Below are 18,420 nucleotides of genomic sequence, written 5' to 3' on the forward strand. Positions count from 1 at the left end.
CTTAGCACTTGTTGTATTTCGGCCTTAGTGGCTTGGGAGGGACCTTGTCTCTTTGTATTCGGTCTTGGGGTTTGTCCAAGACTTGGGCTAGGGGAAACCCATCATAGTTTCCCTTGGATATTTTGCTTGTAAGCTTCATTTTGGGAAATAGAATCAATCAAGCGTTCCTCTAACTTTCTCCACAAATACTCTTAAGTTTGATTGTTTTCTTCTCAAGCCAAGGGTCGGGTCAAGCTGCAACCAGTAGACCCTCCCCTTGCCTTGATTCCCTCGGCTACTTAAGAGCTTGGCACACCGCGGCACAAGCTCAACTACCTTGGCGTTACCCGATTGGCCCTTTTCCAACAACTTTAAGGCATCCGCAAGGTGCGCACGAGCAAGACTTGGTGTGGTGGCTTGGGGGCCGAAAGCCACCCTCCAACACGGGTGCAGGTGCGCGCAGGCGGAGCGCACCAGAGCACGTGGGCCAGGCACAGATGCGCGCGGGGCACGCACGGGGCGGCGCTTGGACACAACGGTCGGCTAGACTGGGCGATAGCAGGCTGGACTGCAGCCAGACTGCAGAACACCCAGCCAAACCGAGCGGCCAAGGGCTGTTGGCTGGTCGGACACATGGGCAGACAGGATCTGGGCACTGGGCTTTGGCCGGATGGCTGGTTGGCTGACTTGGCGGATGGCACATGGGCTGAGCCAAAAATCAAGAAGCGGTTGCAACAACTAACCGAAGTTAGTTGGTGGAGTTGCAACCGACTCAACCGAATCAGTTAGGTGGTTAGTCGGTTAGCCTTGTAACTACCTTTGTAACCAACCCAAGGAGAGCCTATATAAGGACTCGGGTTGTGGCTGGTTGAGGAGAGGAAGAAGGGCTCTTAGGCTAGCTTGTGAAGGGCTTGGTTCAGAGCAAAAATTGGGATTCACTTGGAGTCCGAGAGAGCTAAGGTTGAGTCAGCTCGGGCACTTGGGAGATTTTTGGGTGCAGGCCGAGTGAAGGACTCTAAGGAAAAGGGTTTGCCTTGAAGGAATTCCATCGGCCAACACTTAGGCGGAGTGTGGCTAAGTGCAGGCCACGACCAAGGGGAGTTTGGTCGAGCCATTTGGGTGGCTGGAAGGGTTTTTTGGAGTAGCAGGAAGCTAAGCTATTCCCTCGGCTTGTGAGGGAGGATTTTGCAATGATGAGTGGAAATGAAAGGCTCCTTTCCCTTCATCCCCGTGCACTTTTGAGATGGTGTGTGGAATGGTTGGCTAAGTGTCCAAGAGTTAGGCCGAAGGCATGTGGGCTGATCCTAAGCCGTGAGTACGTGTGGAAGGCTGACTAAGGCTTTGGCGAGGGCATTGCCTTAGTGCCGCACACCGAAAAGAGGGGAAACTCAAAAAAAATTTGGTTACTCCATTCCGACCTTTTCAAGGGTGTGATAGGGCGAGGTTCGGCACAGCGAACCTCGCCGCAGCCCGCGCCAGTTGCGCCCGCCAGCGCGCGCCTGTGCACGTCCCGCGCCTGCCCGTGCGCGCCCGGCACGCGCCCGCCTGCACACGTGGCCGCCGTACCGCATGCCTATGTCGTGCGGCAGGATGGCCTGCGCGCGCCCAGCGCCAGGCTAGCCCTGCCGCGCCCATGCTGGACGCCTGCAGCGACCTGCCAAGGCCATGCCCTGGCCTGCCCAATGCCAGGCCATGGCCAGCCAGCGCCTGCCATGCCCTCTCGCGCCCATGCCGTTCAGGCCAGGCCAGCCAGGCCCCTGCCCAGCGCCTGCCATGCCATGCTACGCCCATGCCGCCCAGGCCAGGCTAGCTTGCCCTTGCCCAGCGCCTGCCAAGGCCTTGCCACAGCCATGCCTGCTGCCCAGCCTGCCAGCCATGCCCTGCAGCCCTGCCAGGCCATGTCCATGGCCCTGCCAGCCCTGCCAGCACCATGCCTAGTCCTGCATCCATGCCCAGCCACCTGCCATTGGCCTGCCAAAGCCTTGCCACGCCCATGCCAGCCTCAACTTTGGCCTGCAGACCTGCCAGCACCCTGCCTTGGCCCAGCCATGTCCTGCAACCATGCCATGGCCCTGCCAGCCACTGTAGCAGCCCTACCACAGCCATATCAGCACACAGCCATGCCCTGCAACCTGCCACAGCCCTGCCAGCCTTGCCAGCCATGCTGCCAACCCATGCCACAGCCTTGCCAGGGACCTTGCTGCAGCAACCATGCCAAGTGTGCAGCCTTGTGTGCCACAAGCAACCATGGCCTTGGCCATGCCTAGGCCCTATGAAGCCATGCCTTAGCCATCCTTTTGGGCATCCATATGAAGACTTGTAAGGCTATAAATAAGCCATAGAGGGACATCCTTAGGGGACTTTTGAACCATTGTCTAGTGAGTGTTTCCACTTGTATTTGGCCTAAGGGCTTGGGAGGGACTTGTCCCTATGTATTCGGACCTAGAGTTTCTCTAAGGACTTGGGCTAGTGAGAACCCATCATAGTTCCACTAGATTTATGCTTGTAGCTTTATTTTGGGAATAGAAACCACCTCAAGCTTTTCTCTAAATCTACTTGTGTTCTTGAGTTGTTTTCATTCAAGACAAGGGTCGGGTCAAGCTGCAGCCAGTAGACCCGCCCTTTGCCTTGATTCCCTTGGTTACTAAGTGCTCGGCACACAACCGGCGTTACTCGTTCGGCCCGCATCCGTACATCTTGAGGCATCCGCAAGGAGCTAAGGTGCAAGGCTTGGTGTGGCGACTTGGGGCTGAGAGCCGCCCTCCAACATGTACACAAGTGCTTGCACGCCCGACTAGCTGCGCGCGCCAACCAACTGTGCGCGCCTTTGCGCGCGAGGCAACGGCGGAGCATGCAACTCATAAGCTTCTGCTCACCCGACCAACTGTGCGCACCCTTGCGCGCGCTCTTGCCCAGGCGCACAACCTACAAGCTTGGGCGCGGCCATCCAGCTGTGCATGCCCTTGTGCGTACTCTTGTCCGACCCTAGCGGGCAAGTTCTTCCCTACTACCCCAACAGGGCATCTGGCCAAAGTTCACCCCAAGGGTTCCAAAGTCCAAGAAGCGTGACAAATGGGTTTGGCCGAGCTATGGCCTTGGCCGTGCACGGGCGCTCGTGGCCATGGCCATGCACGGACGTGCCGCAGCAGTGGCCCCCTACTATACTAGCAGGGCATCCACCCAAATCCCACTCCGAGGGTCCAAAAGTCCGAGGAGCATGACAAATGGACTTGGCCAAGCCATGACCTTGGCCTTGCTGCGGCCTTGGCCGAATGCGGGCACCCGTGGCCGTGGCCATGCGCGGGCGCGCTGCAACAGTGGCCTCCTACTATACCGGCAAGGCATCCACCCAAATCCCACCCCAAGCATCCAAAAGTTCGAGGAGCGTGACAACGAACCTCACCTGGAGGCACGCCAAGCTTTCCAAGTTGTGCGGCCCGGTTAGCCGGATTTCGCGAGCCAACGGCAGCCAATCCACCAACTACAGCCAACCGCAGCCAAGGGACAACTGCCTTCTAGCAACTGCATCCAACTTTGCAATCTATAAATACCCTTGAAGGGCAGAAACGAGGATCCATCCAGAATATCCAGAAACTAGTGGAGAGTCCACTTGTAATTCGGCCATAAGGCTTGGGCTAGGGAGAGCCACACCAAGTTCTTACTAGATTAGGATAGCCAGAGGCATGTTTACCTCTGCTATATTGGGCTATTAGGGATTCCTTCCGAGTCCTTTGTAGATTGGGCTAGTGCGGAATTTTGTATACCCCACTAGATTTATTTGTTGCATTTGTACTTTGTATTCCTCATTTTAGTTCAAATGAATAGCCACAGTGCAATCACTTTCCAACCATCCGAGTTTTTCAATTAACTTAGGCTGCCAATTCCAGTTCCGACAGGCAAATCCTTGGCGCTACCTTCCAATCGGTCCACAGTAGCGTTGCAATCCTAGCAGCAAAGGAAGGCATGGTGTGGGGCTTGGGGACCGAGAGTGCCCCTCCATCATTGGTGCTTTCATTGAGATAATTTATCTCAAGAGGTAACACCACACTTGATCTTTCCTTTCTGTGAATTTCAGCCTTGAGAAGATGGAGTCCGTGGGGAACTCAAATGACCAACAGCAAAGGCTTGAGGCCTTGGAAGGCCATTCCGTGCAACTTGGCAAGGCATTGCAAACCCTATCCAATACCTTGGCCGAGATGAGAAGAGAAGGAGTGGAGATGAGAAGGGAGACACATGCTAGCATAGAAAGATTGGAGAGAAGAATGGAGGAGAGGGGAAGAGAGAAAAATCAGAGGGAGAGGCCTAAGTCGCATGCCTCAAGGCAGGGCCAGGAGAGTGACAAAGGCAGTTGGGGTTATGGCATGAGGGAAAATAGGAGACTGGAGAGTAGAATAGAAGGACCCGGGGTAATGTTTGAGAGATGGGTTGAAGAAAATAGAGAGGGTGTGAGGCAAGAAGATTGCTATGGAGAGGAAGTCATGGCAGAAGAGGAATCCTTCCCTGCTTATAGGCCTCATGTCCGACGGAAGCACAGGGAGAGGAGAATGCAAGGAGGTCGGGAGGAAGACCTTGGTGAAGGGGGTCCTCGGCCGAGGGAGCGAGGGCTTAAATCATCCAAGATAAATTTTTCGAGGTTTAGTGGGGAAGACCCATATGAGTGGTTAGGCAAGACCAATCAGTATTTCGATGTGTATGAAGTGCCAAAGACTGATCGAGTGACCCTTGTAAGTTTCCACATAGAAGGCAGGGCAAACCGGTGGTGGAGATGGATACAGGCCTTGTATGAGAAGGAAGGCAGGAAAATGGGTTGGTCTGCCTTTGTAGAAGAGTTCATGGTGTAATGGGGGCCTTCTCCCATCATCAACCATCATGGCCAACTTGCCAAACTTAAACAAGAAGGCAAAGTCCGAGGCTACATCGATGAATTCCGGCAACTACAGATCTTGGTCAGTGGACGGTCCGAAGAAGCCTTGCTTGGGACCTTCATTGACGGTCTCAAACCATGGCTAGCCAAAGAGATAAAGCTCAAGTAGCCGACTAGGCTACATAAGGCAATGTGCATGGCTGAGATCTTTGATCAAAGTTATCGGCTGAAGCGGCAAATGGCCAAGGATGGGTCTAACAACAAGGTCACTGAATTCCTACCATCCAAAACAGATTTTAAAGGAAAAGAGGCTGTGGCACCCAGCCGCAAGCGACAACCCATCAAAAAACTCACCCAAGAAGAGCTTCAAGACCGCATCAAGCAGGGTCTATATTTCAAATGTGGCGACAAATGGAACCAAGAGCATCGCTGCAAGTCTGGTCAGGTTTACCTGCTAGACGTTGACAGTGAAAAGGAAACCGAAGGCACCGCAGAAACATATGAAAGCAACAGTGCCCTGGAGCCCACTAAAAAAATCGAGGAAGACGATGAAGCCGAGTTATCCCTACATGCATTATCAGGAGTGCAGCAGCCTTCCACCATGAGGCTCATGGCATGGATCGGCAAGCACAACGTATCTCTGTTAGTTGACACTGGATCTTCTCACAATTTTATAAATTCTAAAATCCTCAAGAAAGTAGGCTTGAAAGGAGAAGCCATAGAGCCATTTGATGTTAAAGTGACCAGCGGCGAAAAGCTTACTTGCAAGGAGACTGTCCGAGAAGTCAAGCTAAATGTACAGGGAGTCTGAATCAAAGTGGACCTGCATGTTCTACAACTCGTCGGACTAGACATAGTCCTAGGCAATACATGGCTACGGAGTTTGGGCAAAGTAGTCACTAACTACGGCTCGATGACAATGAAATTCAGGATCGGAGGGCAAAGAAAGTGGTGGACAGCAATTCGCAGCAAAGAGATACGGCCTTACGAGGACAACATGCTGGAGCAATGTTGCAGAGGCGAAGCTAACTACTTTGCTATGCTACTAACCAACCACGGCCAAGAGGAACCTAACTCTCGGTTGCAACCCGACATCGAACTTGAGGCACTGCCTTTGCCAACCCAAAATATACTGAAGGCACATCAAAGCGACCTGGAGGAAGAACCCACATCCCTACCACCGCAAAGGCCCTTCGACCACCCTATCAGGTTGAACGAGAAATCCAAGCCCATCAACATTCCACCATACCGGCCAAGGGGACGAATTCGCCAGAAGGACTGGCAAGTCCTTATTCAGTGGGATAGATTACCGAAAAAGAAGGCTACTTGGGAGCACTACAATGAGGTAGCTCGGTCTTATCCAACTTTCATCCTCAAGGACAAGGATATTCTTGAAGGAAGGGGGATTGATGGAAACCCCCCAAAACCACACAGCCATGGCAATCAGCCAGGTGAGGTCCAAGCAACACTCAAGGACCAAATCGGACAACTGATGAGCCTACAGGCTGACCAAGCCTTAGGCGACCGAAAGGGGCAAAGGCAATCAGGCACATGCGCCGGCCAAGACCAGTGCCTGTGTGCAACAACACCGACAGCAGCGCGCAGGACTAGCCCGCGCGCCAGAGTTCGCCCCATCAACACAATGGGCACCAACCAAGTGCTTGCGCACCCGGCTAGATGCGCGCGCCCTTGCGCACGAGACAACGGCCACCAGCCAACCAAGCACGCTCGACCAGATGAGTGCGCTAGCCAAACAAAGCAACTGCCGTGCGTGCTGCGCACAAGTGCTTGTACGCCTGACCAGCCGCACGCGCCAACCAACCATGCGCACAAGACAACGGCGGAGTGCGCAACTCATATGCTTCTGCACGCTCGACCAACTGTGCACACCCTTGCGCGCGCTCTTGCCCAAGCGCACAGCCTACAAGCTTGGGTGCGGTTGTCCAGCCGTGCGCGCCCTTGTGCGCACTTTTGTCCGACCCCAGCAGGCAAGTTCTTCCCTACTACCCCAACAGGGCATCCGACCAAAGTTCACCCCGAGGGTTCCAAAGTTCGAGGAGCGTGACAAATGGGTTCGGCCGAGCCATGGCCTTGGCCGTGCGCGGGCGCTCGTGGTCGTGGCCATGCACGGGCGTGTCGTAGCAGTGGCCCACTACTATACTAGCAGGGCATCTACCCAAATTCCACCTCGAGGGTCCAAAAGTCCGAGGAGCGTGACAAATGGACTTGGCCAAGCCATGGCTTTGGCCTTGCTACGGCCTTGGCCGAATGCCGGTGCCCGTGGCCGTGGCCATGCGCGAGCATGCCGCAACAGCGGCATCCTACTATACCGGCAGGGCATCCACCCAAATCCCACCCCAAGCATCCAAAAGTCCGAGGAGTGTGACAACGAACCTCGCCTGGAGGCGCGCCAAGCTTTCCAAGTTGTGCGGTCCGGTTAGCCGAATTTCGCGAGCCAACTACAACCAATCGCAGCCAACCGCAACCAAGGGACAACTGCCTTCCAGCAACTGCATCCAACCTTGCAGTCTATAAATATCCTTGAAGGGCAGAAGCGAGGATCCATCCAGAATATCTAGAAACTAGTGGAGAGTCCACTTGTAATTCGGCCATAAAGCTTGGGCTAGGGAGAGCCACACTAAGTTCTCACTAGATTAGGCTAGCCAGAGGCATGTTTACCTCTGCTAGATTGGGCTATTAGGGATTCCTTCCGAGTCTTTAGTAGATTGGGCTAGTGTGGGAACCTTGTATACCCCACTAGATTTATTTGTTGCATTTGTACTTTGTATTCCTCATTTTAGTTCAAATAAATAGCCACAGTGCAATCACTTTCCAACCATCCGAGTTTTCCAACTAACTTAGGCTGCCAATTTCAATTCCGACGGGCAAATCGTTGGCGCTACCTTCCAATCGGTCCACGACAGCATTGCAATCCCGACTAGAAGCCAAGCAGCAAAGGAAGGCGTGGTGTGGGGCTTGGGGACCGAGAGTGCCCCTCCATCAGTATTACACCTAACCATATCCATTAAACATGTACATAATTTTTTTAAGATCTAATAGCTCGATAACTAATAGGTCTATACTTGTACTAGAATACATCTAGACCTATATATGCTTTGAAAATATTTTAATAATATTTTTATCCTAATTTCTTCCTACCTACACATCCTTTTCATCTCAAATTTGAACCATATGCTTCATCATTAGGACAAATACTCCTTAAGGTTCAACTCCAAATTCCATTTCATCTTACATTTTCACTCTTCCTCAAGTTTTCTACAATTCAATTAATCATCTTTCATATTATCCTCCTACATGTGACTTTTGTAATATTTCAAACTCACAATAGCCCATGTCACTTTTCTAGAGCACTGCTAAATCCATATTGTTGCTGGTGGTCCAAACCGAGAACGATTGGCACAGCGGTGTGAACGGAATTCCGTCTGAGTTGCCTTGGTTGGTGTTGATTGCGCTCCACCTTCCACCGGAAAACCTGCAAGCAAGCCTCGCACCACCACTGGGGTAGTGGGGGCCCTCCGACGATCAAGTCAGAGGAGATTGGAGGAGAAGGAGAGATAATAGTAGCAAGTAGGAGAATGCTCTGGAAGTTCTTGCTTACCTCCCCCCTTCTCCCCCCAGCCGCATATATACCAGGCTGGGGGGTCCTTCTGGGGGGTTGGTCATCATGTGGCACGATGGAGTTGCCACTGACATGGCCGTTACAGGGCGTCGTGGGGCAGCGCTGGGTACGGCCATGACAGGGCGTAGTGGAGCTCCGCTTTGTACGGCTGTTACAGGAGATCGTGGAGCAGCGCCGGATACGACCGTTGCAGGGAGTAGTGGAGCAGAGGGTCGCGGCGTGCTTCAGGGGAACAGCCTGTCGTTGTCGAGAGATTGCCGACTCGGGGTCGGATTGCTGGATCAAGGGGCAGCCGACTCGGGGTCGGGCTGCGAAGCCGAAGATATCCGACTCGGGGTCGGGTTACTGGATCAAGGGGCAGCTGTAGTCTTCTTGGGCGCGCGTGCCGGTCACGTGGGGCATGGTGGCTGAGTTCCCCCGTAACAGTAGCCCCCCACTTCCGAGCCTGGAACCAGAAGGGGAACGGGTGAAGGAAGTGATGCTTCGAGATTGCCGCCATCCCTCGGAGAGGCGCGCGCGCTTCGAGCTCCCCGCCTTCTTTATGGCGTATGGCGGTTGTTGCTGACCTGGCAGTCTGAGGATTTCGGCGGACATCCTTCCTTAATGGCGTCGATTCGCCTTTGGGGCGCGAGCGACCCTTCGGCAGCCAGGCGTCCTCTGGCGTCACCGAGGCGTCACCCACCTTTCCGCCTATTTAACCGGGGGTCCTCCTCCGTCCGCCTTTCTCTTTACAGACATCTTCGAGTTTCTCCTTTGCGCTGCCGTCATCGCCGTCGGACTGTTCGCTTGCTCCTCCTTTGACGCTCTCGGAGCCGTTCTTCCTTCTCTTCCGGTGAGTTGCCCCATTCTTCAATTTAGGGCTCTCCATACTCTCCTTTTGTATTAGTGTACTCCAGTCGTTCCGGTCCTTTCCCCCTTCTTGACCCTGTCCTGACCGTAGATTCACTGGCCATTAGGGATGGGCGAAGTGAGAGCAGACCGCATTAAGTCGGAGTTGGTCGCCGAAGACCTAGATAGGTTCGTGGCTCGATACCACCTTTCCGAGGCCTGCAATGTTACGCTCCCGGGGCCTGAGGAGAGGATGTCCCATCCTCCTCCAGGGAAGGTTGCCATCAATGAGGGCATTCTTCAGGCCGGGTTCCGCTTTCCCCCCTCGGACTTAGTCGTTCAGGTGCTTCGGGGTTTAAGAGTGGCGCCGACGCAACTGGTGCCGAACTCATGGCGCGCCCTGACGGCCTTTCAGGTTCTCTGCCGCATGCACGAGGTTTCCGCCACCCTGAATGTCTTTTGGGAATGCTACGGCCTGAGCGGCCACCCCCAGGATAAAGGGTGGTGGTGCTTTGCGGCGCGGCGAGGGTGCGGCCTCGTCAAGGAGGCTCCTACCTCCATTCACGGCTGGAAGGGGCGCTTCTTTTTCGTTGACGCAGATCCCTCTTGGGGAATCAGGGCAACCTGGGAGACGCCGATGAAGTCCCCGATTGGCCTATCGAGGTTGTCGAGGGAGGAATCCGATGGCGTCGCCGTCTTGAAGGAGTTGGTTGCCGAGGGCCGGCTCCCCCCGGTGGCTCGCCTTATTTCCGAGGATACCTTGGTGAACGTCGGTCTGAGCTCGGTCCCCGCTGACCGTGAGCCCGCCACCATTTCTTTTTTAGCTCTTTTCTCCTATTTCGTTTCTTCTTTCCTTCAGTTTCTCAGCCTCCGACCATCTCGTCCTTTTTGCAGAGATCGACGACATCATGCGGTCGGACAAGGCAACGGCTGTCGGTAGGACGTCCCTACTGGAAGCGGTCCGGAGGAAGAAACGAGCTCCTCCGAGCGGGGCCCCTCCGGCGAAGAAGTCCCGCCGGCAGGCGACTCCGACGCCGACAGACGGGTCCGGACCCACCGATCAGGGGGACGCCGCGGGCGCGGACCGGCAGTTGACGCTATATCAGCCCTCCGATGCCGAGACTACCGTTTCTCCGGAGGCATCACCCGGGCGCGCCCGAGATGGACGGGTCGGACGTGATCGGTCCCCAGCCCAGCCTTCGACTCGGTCGGCTCCGGATGATACGAGGAGGGACGCGCCGAGGCCCCGGCCGAGCGGGACCCTGTCAATTCCAGGGGCGGTCCCCGCCCCGAGCATGGTCAGCATGACTCTTCCCCAAGCGATGGGTAAGGGTAAGGCTGCAGAACCACCGTCCGACTCCGGGGAGAAGTCGGGGTCGGCCTTCACTTTCGCCGGCGCCCGAAACCTCATCGAGACGGTGCTGCTGGAGAAGGACCGCAGGCGGGTCCGGGAGATGAGGGTCCCTGACGTTGGGGCTGCCAGCTGCGTCTGTCTCATGTCGGTGAGTGTTCTTTTGGTCGCTTTCATCATTTATAGGCTCTGTTGATCCCCGCCTGACGCCCTCGTTTTTCCTATCTCTTAGCTCGCCCAGTACATGATCCGCCTGGAGGAGTGCTACGAGGAACAGGCGAGGCTTCTGGCGAGGGCCGAGAGCCAACTGAAGGCAGTAGAGGAGGGAGGTCAGGCTGCGGCGGGGAGGACGACCAGGGACCTCGAGACGAGGCTCCAGGTGGCCGAAGAGCGGGCACTCGGCTTCGTCACCCTCGAGAAGCAACTGTTGGAGGCTCAGGAGCAACTCAAGGTTGCCTCGGGTCTCGAGGGCGAGATCAAGAAGGCGGAGGAGCAGGCCGAAAAGCAGTCCCGGAAGGCTGCCGACTACCGGGAGAGGTGGGAGAAGGCCCAGCGGTCAGCCGACAACGCCCGCAACCGAACCCGGTCTCTTGAAGCCAAGCTGGGCGAATTGGAGTCGGCCTTGGAGAAGTTCCGCGCGAGCGACCAGGAGCTTCATTCGCGCCTGGAGGAGGCTGAGGCTGCTCGCATCGCTGCCGAGGCGAAGCACAAGGAGGCCCTGGCTGATCTGCTGAGGGTCTCCTCCGAGGCGGATGACCGGATTGTGGCGAAGGTCTTGGAGGCAAAAGCTCAGATTATGGAGCGAGCAGAGGCGGCGCTGGCCGAGAAGAGTGCGGAGATCGGGCGTCAGGCGGTACAGGCTTATCGTCAGTCCGCCGAGTTCACCCGTGACATGTCGGGGGCGGTACAGGCCTATCGTCAGTCTGACGAGTTCGTCCGTGACATGTCGGACGCGGGGTCCGACTCCTTTGTCTTAGGCTTCGAGGAAGGCCTGGCAAGGGTGTCGGCTAAGTACCCCGAAATTGACCTGAGTGGGATCTCCCTTCTCGACTCCCCTCCAGCGCCATTGCCTGCTGATTCTCCAACCGTCTTCCTACCCCTTGCAGACGTGCCGGGCGTTCCCGACCCGGGGGTTCCTCCAAGCTGACCCTCTGTACTTTTCTTTGTGTGTTGGCGTTTTGCCAAATTGTATGGGTCTCGGCCCTGAAACAATGAAAGTTAATGCAAATAGAGTTTCTTCATTTCACTTTCGTCCTTCTTCTTTTTAACTCTTGGTAGCGTCTCGCTGACTCCCGACTCTTGAAATTCTTCTGGCGCTAGGCCAGGTATCTGAGGGTTAGGCCTCAGGAAATTCTTCCGGCACTAAGCCAGGCGTCCGAGGGTTAGGCCTCAGAAAATTCTTCCGGCGCTAAACCAGGCATCCGAGGGTTAGGCCTCAGGAAATTCTTCCGGCACTAAGCCAGGCATCCGAGGGTTAGGCCTTAGGAAATTCTTCCGGCGCTAAGCCAGGCATCCGAGGGTTAGGCCTCAGGAAATTCTTCCGGCGCTAAGCCAGGCATCCGAGGGTTAGGCCTCAGGAAATTCTTCCGGCACTAAGCCAGGCATCCGAGGGTTAGGCCTCAGAAAATTCTTCCGGCGCTAAGCCAGGCATCCGAGGGTTAGGCCTCAGGGAATTCTTCCGGCGCTAGGCCAGGCATCCGAGGGTTAGGCCTCAGGAAATTCCGCTCGTTGGTCGGCCAAGGCTGGCGCAAGCCGAGGCGACCGGTCGGGGCTTCAGGCTAGTCTGCTCCCGGGATGATCATCGGGTTAGCCTGGCATCCGAGGGCTGAGCCTCGGGAAATTCCGCTCGTTGGTCGGCCAAGGCTGGCGCAAGCCGAGGCGACCGGTCGGGGCTTCAGGCTAGTCTGCTCCCGAGATGATCATCGGGTTAGCCTGGCATCCGAGGGCCGAGCCTCGGGAAATTTTGCTCGTTGGTCGGCCAAGGCTGGCGCAAGCCGAGGCGACCGGTCGGGGCTTCAGGCTAGTCTGCTCTCGGGATGATCATCGGGTTAGCCTGGCATCCGAGGGTTGTCAGGCCTCAGAAAATTCCGCTCGTTGGTCGGCCAAGGCTGGCGCAAGCCGAGGCGACCGGTCGGGGCTTCAGGCTAGTCTGCTCCCGGGATGATCATCGGGTTAGCCTGGCATCCGAGGGCCGAGCCTCGGGAGATTCCGCTCGTTGGTCGGCCAAGGCTGGCGCAAGCCGAGGCGACCGGTCGGGGCTTCAGGCTAGTCTGCTCCCGGGATGATCATCGGGTTAGCCTGGCATCCGAGGGCCGAGCCTCGGGAGATTCCGCTCGTTGGTCGGCCAAGGCTGGCGCAAGCCGAGGCGACCGGTCGGGGCTTCAGGCTAGTCTGCTCCCGGGATGATCATCGGGTTAGCCTGGCATCTGAGGGCCGAGCCTCGGGAGATTCCGCTCGTTGGTCGGCCAAGGCTGGCGCAAGCCGAGGCGACCGGTCGGGGCTTCAGGCTAGTCTGCTCCCGGGATGATCATCGGGTTAGCCTGGCATCCGAGGGTTGTCAGGCCTCAGGAAATTCCGCTCGTTGGTCGGCCAAGGCTGGCGCAAGCCGAGGCGACCGGTCGGGGCTTCAGGCTAGTCTGCTCCCGGGATGATCATCGGGTTAGCCTGGCATCCGAGGGCCGAGCCTCGGGAGATTCCGCTCGTTGGCGGCCAAGGCTGGCGCAAGCCGAGGCGACCGGTCGGGGCTTCAGGCTAGTCTGCTCCCGGGATGATCATCGGGTTAGCCTGGCATCCGAGGACCGAGCCTCGAGAAATTCCGCTCGTTGGTCGGCCAAGGCTGGCGCAAGCCGAGGCGACCGGTCGGGGCTTCAGGCTAGTCTGCTCCCGGGATGATCATCGGGTTAGCCTGGCATCCGAGGGCCGAGCCTCGGAAAATTCCGCTCGCTGGTCGTGCGCCTGTCGCTTGCCGCCCGACGGGATTTCTCCGTGGCCAGCTGCGATCGTGTTTCTCCTCCTCTCCAAGCGTTGCCTGGGGAACACCAGATGGGCATTAAATGCTAATTGAGGGGTTACCTGGGAAATCGGATCGCCAGTTGCTGCTTGCGAGGAGTGTCAGTTAAGCGGCCGCGATACGCGCGTTCTTCGAGGCGGATGCGGCCTGGGCGCGAGCGGAGATACGTGGACCTAGGGGTACAGGCCACCCGGAGTGTCCTGCACAAAGAATGCGATTAAGGAGAATGACGCTTAGGAAATCGCGGAAAGATACGCCTCGAGAGCCGGATCGGCTCCGGATTCAATGCGCCCGCATTTATTGGAGCCACCCGCATCGGAACGACCGGGGGGCCGCAGTTTGGCTATAAATATAGGTGCAGGTGCGATGGAGCCTGCCAAGCCGGAGCTGTTCAGATTGCCATGGATCGTGGGCCTCCTCTCCGGCGCACGGTTGAGAGACCCCTATCAAAGGAACGGGAGGCGCGCCCTTCGCGACTTCCGCCAACTAGCCGTTTCATCTGGGATCAACAAGGAGGTTCTCCCCGGCGGAACTCCGCTCTAGGCGTTTCATCCGGGATCACGTCTCCCCTCCTTGAAGTTCGGCCTCCCGATTGAGCTCCGCACCAGACGCTTGATCCGGGACCGCGCCTCCATATGCTCTTCTCCCTTGTATTCCTTCTCTCCCCTAACACTGGGGAGGACCGGAATATCCCTTGGAGGTGGCGTTCCCTGGAGGCAGCGGGAGCTTCTTCTGCGGCGGCTCCTCGTCTTTTTCGTGAGGCGTGGATGGCGCCTCTGGGTAGGAGCAGTGTGGACTTCTCCTTCGTCCACTTCTTCTTCATCCGCGCCGGCTCTTCGTCTTTTTCGTGAGACGCCGATGGCGCCTCCGGTTGGAAGCACCCACTTCCGGCGGGATTGCAGCCGCTTCGGATGGAGGTTTCGGGATCCCAGATCTTCAGCTCCTCGGAGTCTCCACCTCTTCTTTACTTTCTTTATGCCCTAATTCCCCTCTGGGAATTCCTTGTAATCACACGAGCACGCCATTGTAACCAGAAATTATTGAAATGAAAAGTGTTATACATTTTTGAACTGTCTTTCTGGCATTGTCGTTCTACTGGTAATACATCCGCAGGTTAGCGGAATTCCAGCTCCTTGGAATTTCTCGACCATCTAGGGCCTCCAACTGGTAGGAGCCAGGTCGGTTTACCCAGCGAACCCTATACGGGCCTTCCCAATTTGGCGCTAGCTTCCCACCTTCCGCAGGTTGAGATGCTTTAGCTCGCCTTAGCACCAGATCTCCGATTCTGAAAAGCTTCGGTCGGACCTTGGAGTTGTAATATCGGGCCACCCTCCGCTGATACATCGCCATCCGAACCTGCGCCATTTTTCTCGCTTCTTCCAAGAGATCCAGGTTCCCTCGGAGTTGCTCCGAATTGGCCTCGGGTCGGTGCGCGGCCACCCGAGGTGAGGGGAGTCCGAGCTCCACGGGGACAACGGCTTCCGTGCCATAGGTTAGGCTGAAAGGCGTCTCCCCGGTAGGGGTCCGATGCGTGGTCCGATACGCCCAAAGGACATTCTCGAGTTCTTCGACCCAAGCTTGCCCCGTCCGACCGATGCGCGCTTTGATTCCTTGAAGGATTGTCCGATTTGTGACCTCGGCCTCGCCGTTGGTTTGGGGATGCGACACAGATGTGAACTGATGCTCGATCCCGAACTCCTCGCAGAAGTCACGGAAATGCTTGTTGTCGAACTGTCGACCATTATCCAAGATGAGGACCCGAGGTACCCCAAATCGGACAATGATGTTCTTCTTCACGAACTTCCGGACTTGCGCCTCCGTGATAGTGGCCAGCGGCTCTGCCTCCACCCACTTGGTGAAGTAGTCGATTGCAACAATCAAAAATTTCCGCTGAGCTGAAGCGACGGGGAATGGTCCGAGGATATCCATTCCCCACTGGGCGAAGGGCCAGGGTGCAGTGATTGGTGCCAAGGGGACAGAAGGGACTCTCTGGACGTTGGCGTGGCGCTGGCAGGCGTCGCATTTCCGTACATGATCCTTTGAGTCCTCCAACAAGGTAGGCCAATAATAGCCTTGCCTCATGATCTTGTGCGCCAAGGACCTAGCCCCCAAGTGTGATCCGCAAACGCCTTCGTGGACTTCGCCGAGGACGTAGGCCGCTTCCGAGGGGCGGAGGCACTTTAAGAGGGGGGCGGTGAACGAGGTCCGATACAGCCTCCCTTCATAGAGTACGTAGTGGGCGGACTTCATAACAAGTCGCCGAGCTTGATCTTCGTCTTCAGGGAGGATCCCTTCGGCGAGGTAGGCGACAAGCGGGTCCATCCAAGACGGCTCCGGATCAATCGCCATCACCGCTCCAGCCTCGCCGATGCTCGGGGCATCCAGAGTCTCCAGGTAGATCGCCCTCGACAAGTTGTGCGCGTCTGCGCCCACTAAGCGGGACAACCTGTCGGCCCTGGCATTTTCACTTCTTGGGACCTGCTGGATGTCGACACTGCCGAGGTCGGAAATGAGTGCTTGAACCTTCCGGACGTAATTCTGCATGGTCGGGTTCCGGGCCTCGAACTCCCCACGGACCTGCCCGACCACCAGCTGGGAGTCGGTGAAGACCTTCAGGCGCCGGATGCCGAGCTCCTTGGTGAGTTTGAGTCCCGTGACTAGGGCCTCGTACTCCGCCTCGTTGTTGGTCACTGAAAATCCGAACCTCAAGGCATACTCGGCTATCACTCCATCAGGACTGGTAAGGACCAGCCCGGCCCCTCCACCTTCGGGGTTCGACGACCCATCGATGTGAAGCGTCCAAATCGGGAGGTCGAGGCTGGGTGTTTCCGGCGACCTAGGTTCCGCCTCCTGCACCGTGCACTCAGCGAGGAAATCCGCGAGCACCTGGGCCTTGATGGCGGGTCGGGGCTGGTAGCGGATGTCGAACTCACCAAGTTCTACTGCTCACTTCACCAGCCGTCCCGCATTCTCAGGATTGCTGAGGATCTGCCGCAGCGGTTGATCGGTCAAGAGGGTGACAGAATGGGCCTGAAAATAGGGGCGAAGCCTCCTGGTCGCGGTCAGCAGCGCGAAGGCGATCTTTTCAGCCTTCGTATACCGCGTCTCGGCATCCCGTAGGACCCGGCTGATGTAGTACACAGGCTTCTGGAGCTTTGCCTCTTCCCGAACCAGTACCGCACTGACTGTGGTTGGGGAGACCGCCAGATAGAGGTAGAGCATCTCCCCTTCTTGCGGCTTGGACAGCAGGGGAGGAGACGCCAAGTATTCCTTGAGCTGGTCGAATGCTGCTTGACATTCGGCCGTCCAGAGGAAGTCTTTCGGGCGTTTCAACACCTTGAAGAAAGGTTGGCAGCGTTCGGCCGATTTTGCCACAAATCGTCCGAGCGCGGCGACCCTCCCAGCGAGCTCCTGAACCTCCTTCACTTTGGTCGGAGGGGACATATCTTGGATGGCCTTGATTTTGTCCGGGTTGGCTTCGATCCCCCGCTGGTTGACAATGAAACCGAGGAACCTCCCGGCCGAAGCGCCAAAGGCGCACTTCGCTGGGTTCAGCTTCATGCGAAACTTTCGCAAGGTGGCGAAAGTCTCCTCCAGATCCGCGATGTGCTGGTCTGCATGGCGGCTCTTCACCAGCATATCGTCCACGTACACCTCCATGTTCCGGCCGATTTGCTCTTTGAAGATTTTGTTGACGAGGCGCTGGTAAGTGGCGCCAGCATTCTTCAGACCGAAGGGCATTACCTTGTAACAGTACAGCCCCCGGTCTGTTATAAAGGCAGTTTTCTCCTCGTCCTGTGGAGCCATCATTATCTGGTTGTAGCCGGAGAAGGCGTCCATGAAAGACAGCAACTGATATCCGGAAGTCGCGTCGACCAGTTGGTCTATCCGCGAAAGCGGAAAGCTATCCTTGGGACACGCCTTGTTCAGGTCGGTGTAGTCGACGCACATCCTCCACTTTCCGCTCGCCTTCCGGACAAGTACGACATTTGCCAGCCACTCGGGGTAGCTCACCTCCCTTATGAATCCTGTCTCCAAGAGTTTGTCTACCTCCTGGTCGACCACCCGGATCCGATCCGGGGCACAGTGTCTCTTCTTCTGCTTTACTGGTCGGTGGGTTGGGTCGACGTTGAGGGCGTGAGAAATGACCTCCGGGTCGATCCCAGGTACATCAGCCGCCGACCAGGCAAATACATCGGCGTTGGCTCGGAGGAATTCCACCAACCGAGCCCGAGCTCCCGGGTCGAGATTGGTGCCGACCCGGACCGTCCGGTCCGGGCGACCTTCCTCGAGGGGAACTTCGATCACACCTTCGGCCGGCTCCCCGTGCCGCAAGGCCACCTCGTCTCTGGCGTCGAGGGACTCGACGCTTAAGGCTTCTACGGGCTTCTTCCCTTTGAGAGTTGCTAGGAAACATTGCCTTGCGGTCGGTTGGTCACCTCGGACCTCCCCAATCCCGGCCGCCGTGGGGAACCGCATGAGCAAGTGGTACGTAGAGACCACCGCGCGAAGGGCGTTCAGTCCGGGTCGTCCGAGGATAGCGTTGTAGGCCGAGGGAACACGGACGACCAAGAACCCGAGCCGCACCGTGGCTTCTGCGGGTGCAACGCCCGCAGTCACAGGCAGCTCAACGACACCTTCGGCCGAGATAGCGTCACCAGTGAATCCTATGAGGGGGGTGGATGTTTTGTGCAACAATTGTCTGGACAAGCTCATCTTTTGGAAGGCCTCGTAAAACAAAATATCAG

The sequence above is a fragment of the Phoenix dactylifera genome, chromosome 10 (assembly GCF_051530095.1).
Source record: "Phoenix dactylifera cultivar Ajwa chromosome 10, Ajwa_hap1_PhDact_Kaust_v1.1, whole genome shotgun sequence".
NCBI classification, from domain to species: domain Eukaryota; kingdom Viridiplantae; phylum Streptophyta; class Magnoliopsida; order Arecales; family Arecaceae; genus Phoenix; species Phoenix dactylifera.